Source organism: Girardinichthys multiradiatus, chromosome 14 (genome assembly GCF_021462225.1).
Source record: "Girardinichthys multiradiatus isolate DD_20200921_A chromosome 14, DD_fGirMul_XY1, whole genome shotgun sequence".
In the NCBI taxonomy this organism is placed as follows: domain Eukaryota; kingdom Metazoa; phylum Chordata; class Actinopteri; order Cyprinodontiformes; family Goodeidae; genus Girardinichthys; species Girardinichthys multiradiatus.
The window spans coordinates 25,979,126-25,988,466 of record NC_061807.1 but is presented as its reverse complement, the minus strand read 5'-3'; the positions used below and the strand labels follow the sequence as shown (position 1 = coordinate 25,988,466).

At 38.5% G+C, this 9,341-nt stretch overlaps 1 long non-coding RNA gene across 1 annotated transcript; it reads right to left on the bottom strand.

Annotated features, from left to right (window-relative positions):
* Window positions 1-1,259: 1,259 nt before the first annotated feature.
* On the bottom strand, window positions 1,260-2,727 carry LOC124880241. Its single transcript, XR_007041270.1, has 4 exons — window positions 2,532-2,727; window positions 1,949-2,010; window positions 1,724-1,872; window positions 1,260-1,599 (listed from the first exon to the last, which is right to left on the bottom strand). It is a non-coding gene; the product is annotated as an uncharacterized LOC124880241 (long non-coding RNA).
* Between the last annotated feature and the right edge of the window lie 6,614 nt (window positions 2,728-9,341).

The window sequence follows — 9,341 nt, the reverse complement described above, 5'->3', positions numbered from 1 at the left end:
GAAGTGGTCCAAAATCTCCTGATAGCTAGCTGCATTGACCCTGCCCTTGATAAAACACAGTGGACCAACACCAGCAGCTGACACGGCACCCCGGACCATCACTGACTGTGGGTACTTGACACTGGACTTCTGGCATTTTGGCATTTCCTTCTCCCCAGTCTTCCTCCAGACTCTGGTACCTTGATTTCTGAATGACATGCAGAATTTGCTTTCATCCGAAAAAAGTACTTTGGACCACTGAGCAACAGTCCAGTGCTGCTTCTCTGTAGCCCAGGTCTGGGGAATGCGGCACCTGTAGCCCATTTCCTGCACACGCCTGTGCACGGTGGCTCTGGATGTTTCTACTCCAGACTCAGTCCAATGCTTCCGCAGGTCCCCCAAGGTCTGGAATCGGCCCTTCTCCACAATCTTCCTCAGGGTCCGGTCACCTCTTCTCGTTGTGCAGCGTTTTCTGCCACACTTTTTCCTTCCCACAGACTTCCCACTGAGGTGCCTTGATACAGCACTCTGGGAACAGCCTATTCGTACAGAAATTTCTTTCTGTGTCTTACCCTCTTGCTTGAGGGTGTCAATAGTGGCCTTCTGGACAGCAGTCAGGTCGGCAGTCTTACCCATGATTGGGGTTTTGAGTGATGAACCAGGCTGGGAGTTTTAAAGGCCTCAGGAATCTTTTGCAGGTGTTTAGAGTTAACTTGTTGATTCAGATGATTAGGTTCATAGCTCGTTTAGAGACCCTTTTAATGATATGCTAATTTTGTGAAATAGGAATTTTGGGTTTTCATGAGTTGTATGCCAAAATCATCCGTATTAAGACAATAAAAGACCTGAAATATTTCAGTTAGTGTGCAATGAATCTAAAATATATGAATGTTAAATTTTCATCATGACATTATGGAAAATAATGAACTTTATCACAATATGCTAATATTTTGAGAAGGACCAGTAGTTTGACAGAAATAAGCTTCAGTAACATTTATTGGAATACTGAATACAAAAACATTGTCATACATATGTTTTGATTTAAAAAAAACAAGATAATCATATAGTTCATTATTCACACATCTTTCATTTAATTTATCCCACAAAATACATTTATAGAGACACTGTTGAGGTTTGCAGTAGCCATTAAGGTGACTCCTTCATTATCATTTTAAATAATTGTCAATTATAAAGAAAACAAAAATTAAACTTTGCATAAGCATAAAGTGCCATGACTTTGAGATGAAAAGCTTTAAATAAACCCAAGTCCGTATTATATAGATATGACTCTTTTCAGGGAATCGTGAACAACACAAGATGTTTTCCACATTAACTGGATTTAGTGTTTTACAGTCAAAGAAATAACATCCTAACAAAGTAGTATCAATAATATATTTGAATAACTTGCTAAATAGTACTTGGAGAATGTTGTTTGGACAATTATTTATTTTAAAAAATGCCCTTTCATGAGATATTTTCAATTTCCAGTTAGGAAAACCTTTTTAGCAAATTATCCACTAGAAATCAACAGAGATGATAGTGCTGGCAGGACAACAACAACAGGACCATGCAGAATGCCGTGATGAGACTGATCTTATGGCTTAACTCCACTAGACACCTCTGTAAATGTTGAGAAAGAAAAACTGTTCAATAATAAAACACTTTTTTAATACTTTTCGATTATTTATTTTTTTATTATAAGGTTACATTTAATTGTTTTGTATCTGTATTTATTTTGGCTTACGTGTTCCATCCACGAAAATATTAGTGGTATCAATGTTGAAAGCAGTGATTTGTGAAGCTGCATTGACCGAAACCTCTGCAATTTTGGAGCCAATAGGAACAGATGCCGATGCAAATCGAAAGTCCATGTTGTTGATGATTGACCCGTTGCTATAAAACAAATATATAAATTATCAGAACATTTGACAAAAAAAATCTTAGAGTTAGAATATCATTAACAAATTACCTGAATGAAATCACAGTTAAATCACGGAATGAAGAAAATGCTTGCTTGTAGTAGAGTTCAAGCTGAAAAGAGAAAAAGACAAGGACATTACAGTTAAAACTACATTTGAATCAGAAATTAAACAAAGGCTACAAAAAGGCATCAACGCAAAAACCCGGTCTCTGCTGTTCACTACACAGCTTCTACACACAAAACCAGCATGTCTGCTAACAGATTCCAAAATATACATTTTGTTACAATCCACCCAGGATTTACTCAACTCAGCAGCAAAGGAAGACCAGAATTATTATACATGTTGGAAAACTAATTTTTGCATTTGTTAAGTTATGTTGTTTCCTTTTTTTATTGAAGCACTTTAACAAGTTGTTGAACCTGAGTGCCAAACTTTGGAATGAATGATAATTGATAGATGTATACCCCACTTGATGTCTACATTTTTCTTCTTTTTTCTTAAAGATTAGTTACATGTATTTTTCAGAAAAAACAGATCTGCTTGTCAGTATTAATTTATATTTATGATAACTTGTCTGGGAAAACAATTGCAATCATTTGGCTGTTACATGTCACAAAGAAAAGGACTCACAGTGGACTTCAAAAGTGCAGCTCTGTTTATAAATGCTGATGAAGATGGGTTTCGCAAATCAGTTGTAAAAGGTCTCACCAGCAGACCTAAAACTCAGCCGCCTTGTTACTGTTTGCTCCACAGTTGTGATCCTTGTTGTTGTTGTGGTTGTAGAGGTGTTTGTTGATGTAATGGTAGTATCTGTTGTAGGTGCAATGCTGGCAGTTGATGATCCAGGGTTTATTGTTGCTGCACCGGTTGACATGTTTGTCAAGGTTGAAGCTGCCAAAAAAACAAGCATTAAAAGTAAGTATTTACAAAGAAAAACTTTATTTCTAAAAAAAAGAAAACAATCCGAAACTTAAATTGATTGTTTTTCCTCTGCATTACTATACATGAACTGTTTAATGTTTTGAAATGCAAAAGAAAGTACTCGACTTAATCTTTATCATAATTACAATAAAATATAAAGTGTGTTTATTGTTCTTGGATCAGTCTGTGCATACTTTGCTCACTGGGTTTTGTTTTAGTGACTGCTGTACTAAAGAAATCAAAAGATAAATTATTTGATTTATTGTTTTGAGATTACCAAGATTAACCTAAAATTCAAAAAAACGTTCATGTTGAAAAAGTGGAAAAAGTAAAAATTAAAGATTGATTTGAGTGATTTTTATTAAAATTAATTTAATAAAATTAAACACTGTCGACAAAATAAATAGTTCCTGGTTTTGAGCAAAAGTTAGTAGAATCAGATCTCCATTAAATGTTACTTTTTGTGATTGGAAACCAAACGTTTTATAGTCGGAAACTATCTATTTAAACTTCACCTCTGCTAATTCAAAAACAATAGATGGTCAGTGTCATGCTGCATCAGAGAGAATTAGGATAATTAAAAACACAATGACTGCGTAACAATACCTGAGTAACTTCAAATGCAGTACTTTATACACTGCTCAAAAAAATTAAGGGAACACTTAAACAACACAATATAACTCCAAGTAAATCAAACTTCTGTGAAATCAAACTGTCCACTTAGGAAGCAACACTGATTGACAATCAGTTTCTCATGCTGTTGTGCAAATAGACAACAGGGGGAAATCTTTGGCGATTAGCAAGACACTCAATAAAGGAGTGGTTCTGCAGGTGGGGACCACAGACCACTTCTCAGTACCTATGCTTTCTGGCTGATGTTTTGGTCACTTTTGAATGTTGGTGGTGCTTTCACACTCGTGGCAGCATGAGACGGACTCTACAACCCACACAAGTGGCTCAGGTAGTGCAGCTCATCCAGGATGGCACATCAATGCGAGCTGTGGCAAGACGGTTTGCTGTGTCTGTCAGCGTAGTGTCCAGAGCCTGGAGGCGCTACCAGGAGACAGGCCAGTACACCAGGAGACGTGGAGGAGGCCGTAGGAGGGCAACAACCCAGCAGCAGGACCGCTACCTCCGCCTTTGTGCAAGGAGGAACAGGAGGAGCAGTGCCAGAGCCCTGCAAAATGACCTCCAGCAGGCCACAAATGTGCATGTGTCTGCACAAACGGTTAAAAACCGACTCCATGAGGATGGTATGAGGGCCCGATGTCCTAAAATGGGGGTTGTGCTCACAGCCCAACACCGTGCAGGACGCTTGGCATTTGCCAGAGAACACCAGGATTGGCAAATTCACCACTGGCGCCCTGTGCTCTTCACAGATGAAAGCAGGTTCACAGTGAGCACCTGACAGACGTGACAGAATCTGGAGACACCGTGGAGAGCGATCTGCTGCCCACAACATCCTTCAGCATGACCGGTTTGGCAGTGGGTCAGTAATGGTGTGGGGTGGCATTTCTTTGGAGGGCCACACGGCCCTCTATGTGCTCGCCAGAGGTAGCCTGACTGCCATTAGGTACCGAGATGAGATCCTCACACCCCTTGTGAGACCATATGCTGGTGCGGTTGGCCCTGGGTTCCTCCTAATGCAGGACAATGTTAGACCTCATGTGGCTGGAGTGTGTCAGCAGTTCCTGCAAGATGAAGACATTGAAGCTATGGACTGGCCCGCCCGTTCCCCAGACCTGAATCCGATTGAGCTCATCTGGGACATCATATCTCACTGCATCCACCAACATCACGTTGCACCACAGACTGTCCAGGAGTTGGCGGATGCTTTAGTCCAGGTCTGGGAGGAGATCCCTTAGGAGACCATCTACTGTCTCATCAGGAGCATGCCCAGGTGTTGTAGGGAGGTCATACAGACACGTGGAGGCCACACACAATACTGAGCCTCATTTTGACTTGTTTTAAGGACATTACATCAAAGTTGGATCAGCCTGTAGTGTGTTTTTCCACTTTAATTTTGTGTGTGACTCAAAATCCAGGCCTCCATTTGATTTCCATTGATGATTTTTGTGTGATTTTGTTGTCAACACATTCATCTTTGTACAGAACAAAGTATTCAATGAGAATATTTCATTCATTCAGATCTAGGATGTGTTATTTGAGTATTCCCTTTATTTTTTTTGAGCTGTGTATTTTGTGTGTTTCAAACACTTTTTACTTACGTATTATTTGAATGGCGCCCACCTCAAAGCTGATATTCAAGGGGATGTTGGGGTTAGACACAGCCTGTACTAATGCTTCTTGAATAGCTTCAGCCTTGGGGATATTCTCAGCTGGTGTGCTTTGATTGAACTCTACCCCCACCTCTGCTTCAGTAGCATTGATTCGTAACCTGGCTATGGCTGGTCTGAAAGAAATCAAAACACAAACTGAAATCAATCTTGTTGTTAGTAACCACTATTAATATAAATACGATATGAATAGAAATATGCTTTGGTTGTCCCACAATGGGAAAATCAGGAATAAGTAACACCTTGTGATGTAACCAGGAATCAAATCTGGGGCACCTGTACCCCACTACACCACAATGTAGATTAACTTGAATTATAAAGTGAGTAGCTAACATACCTAAATGCAATGATGTAACTTCGAATGAAGAGGATTCTAAATTTTTGTTTGTAGATGATGTCATACTGGAAAATTGAAAAACATGATAAAACTTACTGTAAAATAATCATTACATTGAAACATTTAGATACCAAAAGTCTTCAAAAGCTGTACTTACCACTGCTATCACTTTTATTTCCAGGGCCTTGAACTGTTGGCTGTCTTTGTTATTAAGCTCTTCAACAAATGGTTGGACCACAGTTGATGCAACAACAAACACTGGAGGAGGAGCTTTAGTTGTAGTAGTCACAAGAGGAGTTGGTGTTGTCTGATCAGCCTTTGTATTAGTTGTAGAAGTTGTGGTAGTGGTAGGTGAAGCTGTAGGGGTATTTGAAGCAGTGGTTCTGGTTATAATAGATGTTGTAGAAGTTGTGGGCGTTGGCGCAGCTGTTGTGTTTAAAAATGTTGTTGTGGTTGGAACAACTGTTGTAATGGCTGGAGCAGTTGTTATTGTAGTTGGAGAGGCTGTTGTGGTGGTTGGAGCAGTGGTAGTCCTGCTTGGAACACCTGTTGTTGTGGTTGCAGAAGATGTTGTGTTGGTTGGAGCAGTTGTGTTGGTTGGATCAGCTGGTGTGATTGGAATGGATGTTGTTGTGGTAGCAGCAGCTGTGTGGTTGGAACAATCATTGATGTTGTTAGAACAGCTGTTGTAATGGTTGGAGCAATTGTTCTAGTGGTTGGAAAATGTGTGGTTGGAGAAGCTGTTGTGTTTGTTGAAGCAGCTGTTGTGACTGGAGCAGTTGCTGTTGTAGTGCTTGGAACAGCTGTTGTCGTGGTTGTTGCCACTACTGTTGTGGTTGGAGCAATTGTTGCTGTGGTTAGAACAGCTGTTGTAGTTAGAGTAGTTGTAATGCTTGGAGCAGTTGTTGTAGTGGTTGGAGCGGTTGTGATTCGAGACGCTGTTGCTATGAGTGGAGAGGCTGTTGTTTTGGTTGGAGCAGTTGTTGTGGTAGAAAGAAGCTGTTGTGGTTGGTGCCACTGCTGTTGTTGGAGCGGTTGTTGTTGAAACACCTGTTAGAGAAGAAGTGTTGTATGTCAATCACAAATTTGTAACATAATTATAGAAATTTGTTTTGCACATGGATAAAGAAATGTATGAAGTGTGTGTCAAAGTAAAAGAACATTTTAATGTTTGTCTGAAAAAATACTCTTAAATACTTCAAAATGTCATGCACCAGTTTTGTGCTTCAGCAATATTTTTATAATTTTGTTAATTTGTATAATGTTTAAAAATTATGATTATATTTGAGCTGTATTTAATTTTGCTTACCTGTGTCACCCACAGTAACTGAACTGGTTTCAATGGAGAATTCTGTAATGTTTGAAGCCCCATTGACTAGAACTTCTACAATAGCTGTGTCATTAAGAGCAGAAGCTGATGCAAATTCAAGGAACATTGTGTTAATGACTGATCCTTGCCTACAAAAAAGAAAAATAATACTTAATTTGCAGATATATAACCAAGGACTGAAATTTTAGCATGCCGTAAAAACGTTACCTGAAGGAAATAACTGTCAAACTGATGAATGAAGGAATTGATCTTTGATAGAGTGATTCAAGTTGCAATACACAATCAAGTTTCCTTTCAATAATAAGTATTATTTTGCAGAATTTTAAATAATTAAACATTATTGCAGCACGATATAACACATCTTGTATTGTTTCTCATAGAAACATCTCTTATGGTCTCAGGGTTGTTGTGACTGTGTAACCTAACATTGAGGCCAGAGTCACGTAATTTCAAATCTCTTACATTATTTAAGACAACACTTGAGTAAAACAAAGTTTATATATATTATAGTGTACATTGGTCAGACAATAAAATCTTCTTAATGTAGGAGTAAGAATCAATCTTTTTGATTCACATGAGCTTTACTTATGTCTCTAATTGTGATAAAGACTAAAATATGTGCATAAACCAAGACGGCTGATTATATACAATATAACGATTTAACAAGATACTGGATTTATACCTGGATCTCTTGTTCTTATAACTTAAATCGCATTGCCTTTGGTTTGTGAATAATGTTGGGAAGAAAACTTATATGACTCCTTAAAACTCTAGAACAATTTTGGAATGCTTCTGATGATAAAAATCCCAAATCAATAGTAAAAGTTTCCTCAGGAGACCTAAAGGTCAGTTGCCTTGTTTTCTTCCCCACTTCAGTTGTGCTTGAAAGGGTCAGAACTATGGTGGGAGCAGCTGTAGTTGTGGTGGGAGGAGCTGCAGTTGTGGTTGGAGCGGGTGTGGTCATAGTGGGAGAAACTGTAGTTGTGGTCAGCACAGCTTTGGTTGTGGCAGGAGGGGCTGTAATTGTGGTAGGAACATTTGTGGTTATAGTGGGAAAATCTGTACTTCTGGTTGGAGCAGCTTTACTTGTGGTAGCTACAGATGTAGTTGTGGAGGGAGAAGCTGCAGTTGCAATTCGAGGAGCCACAGTTGTGGTGGGAAGAGCTGTGATTGTGTTGGGAGGAACTAAAGTTGCGGTGGGAGCAGCTGAAGTTGTGGTTGGAGCTGATGTAGTTTTAGTAGGAAATGCTGTATAATAATAATAATATATAATGCTGATCCATTACCAAGATTCTAATCAAAGTAAAACCAAAAAAATATATATATAAAAAATACAACACTTAAAAATAAACATTAAAATCAAAAAGAAAAATAAAGAATTACTCCAATTTTTATTAACCAGGTTGTGCAACCACCAGTAATGAACCAGGACCAATTAGCAGGCAGATAAAAGTATGATCTATTTCCACACATCCAAACCATGTTCTTAGTACACGAGTACCCATCTCTACTAGGAAAAGTAACAAGAACCCTGGTTAATTTACCTGCCTGGCTATTCAATTTACTTCCAATCGGTAAGGCTGTAAGATTAAGAGTTAAATCAAAGGGATCTGGGACCGAAGATCCTGAAATGGTATAAGGATCAGTTCTGATAGGACATGTCTCAAATTTATGTCTGTTGGTTAAAGCACATGAAACAGGTATAATAGTTTTGCAACCTTCTGTCTCTTTTCAAAATATGTTTTCTCAGCCATATCTCTTAATGCTGTAAATGATCAATTGTGTTTTTACAATCTTCAGGATCCTTTTTTTAAGATGAGTGCACATAATCCAAAGAGATCTCAAACTATTTAGAAGCAGAGCAACAGTTTTCGCTTAAATGAATCAAAATTTACTGATGCTGAAACCCTTTGCCAATTCTTTGTACTGTAACTCTGTAATAATAATAGCTACAATCCTGAGAGTTATTGTTATAGTTCTCTTTTTGTTTGGCTCAATTTGATCGCAGCTGTATTCAAGAATTTGTCTGCTCAGGTTAAATACAAAGAAGTATTTTAAGTCGGCATTGACGTTTTTATGCAGTGTTAGACTTTATTGCCAAGTTTGTACATACAAACAAGGAATTTGACTTCGGTACACTTTGCTCTTTTGTTCTGTTTTTGCATTACAGAATATACAAATTTACAATTTACAATGAACAATATACAATGTACAATGCAATATTCTGCATTACAGAATATACAAATTTACAATTTACAATGTACAATATACACATATCTAATAGAAAAGGTGCATTTGCAACATCTGTATGCTGTTGTTCTGTACTCTATTAAATGTTCATCAGAGAAACAGCCTGGGGGAAGAAACTGTCTTTGTGGCGGCTGGTTTTAGTAAACAGTGCTCTGTAGCGGCGGCCCGAAGGTAAAACTCTAAACAGTTTATGTGTGTGTGGGGTCTGCAGAGATTTTGGCAGCTCTTTTCTTGACCCTAGACCTGTATAAGTCCTGGATGGAGGGAAGGTCAGCTCTGATTATTCTCTCTGCGGACCTGATTAT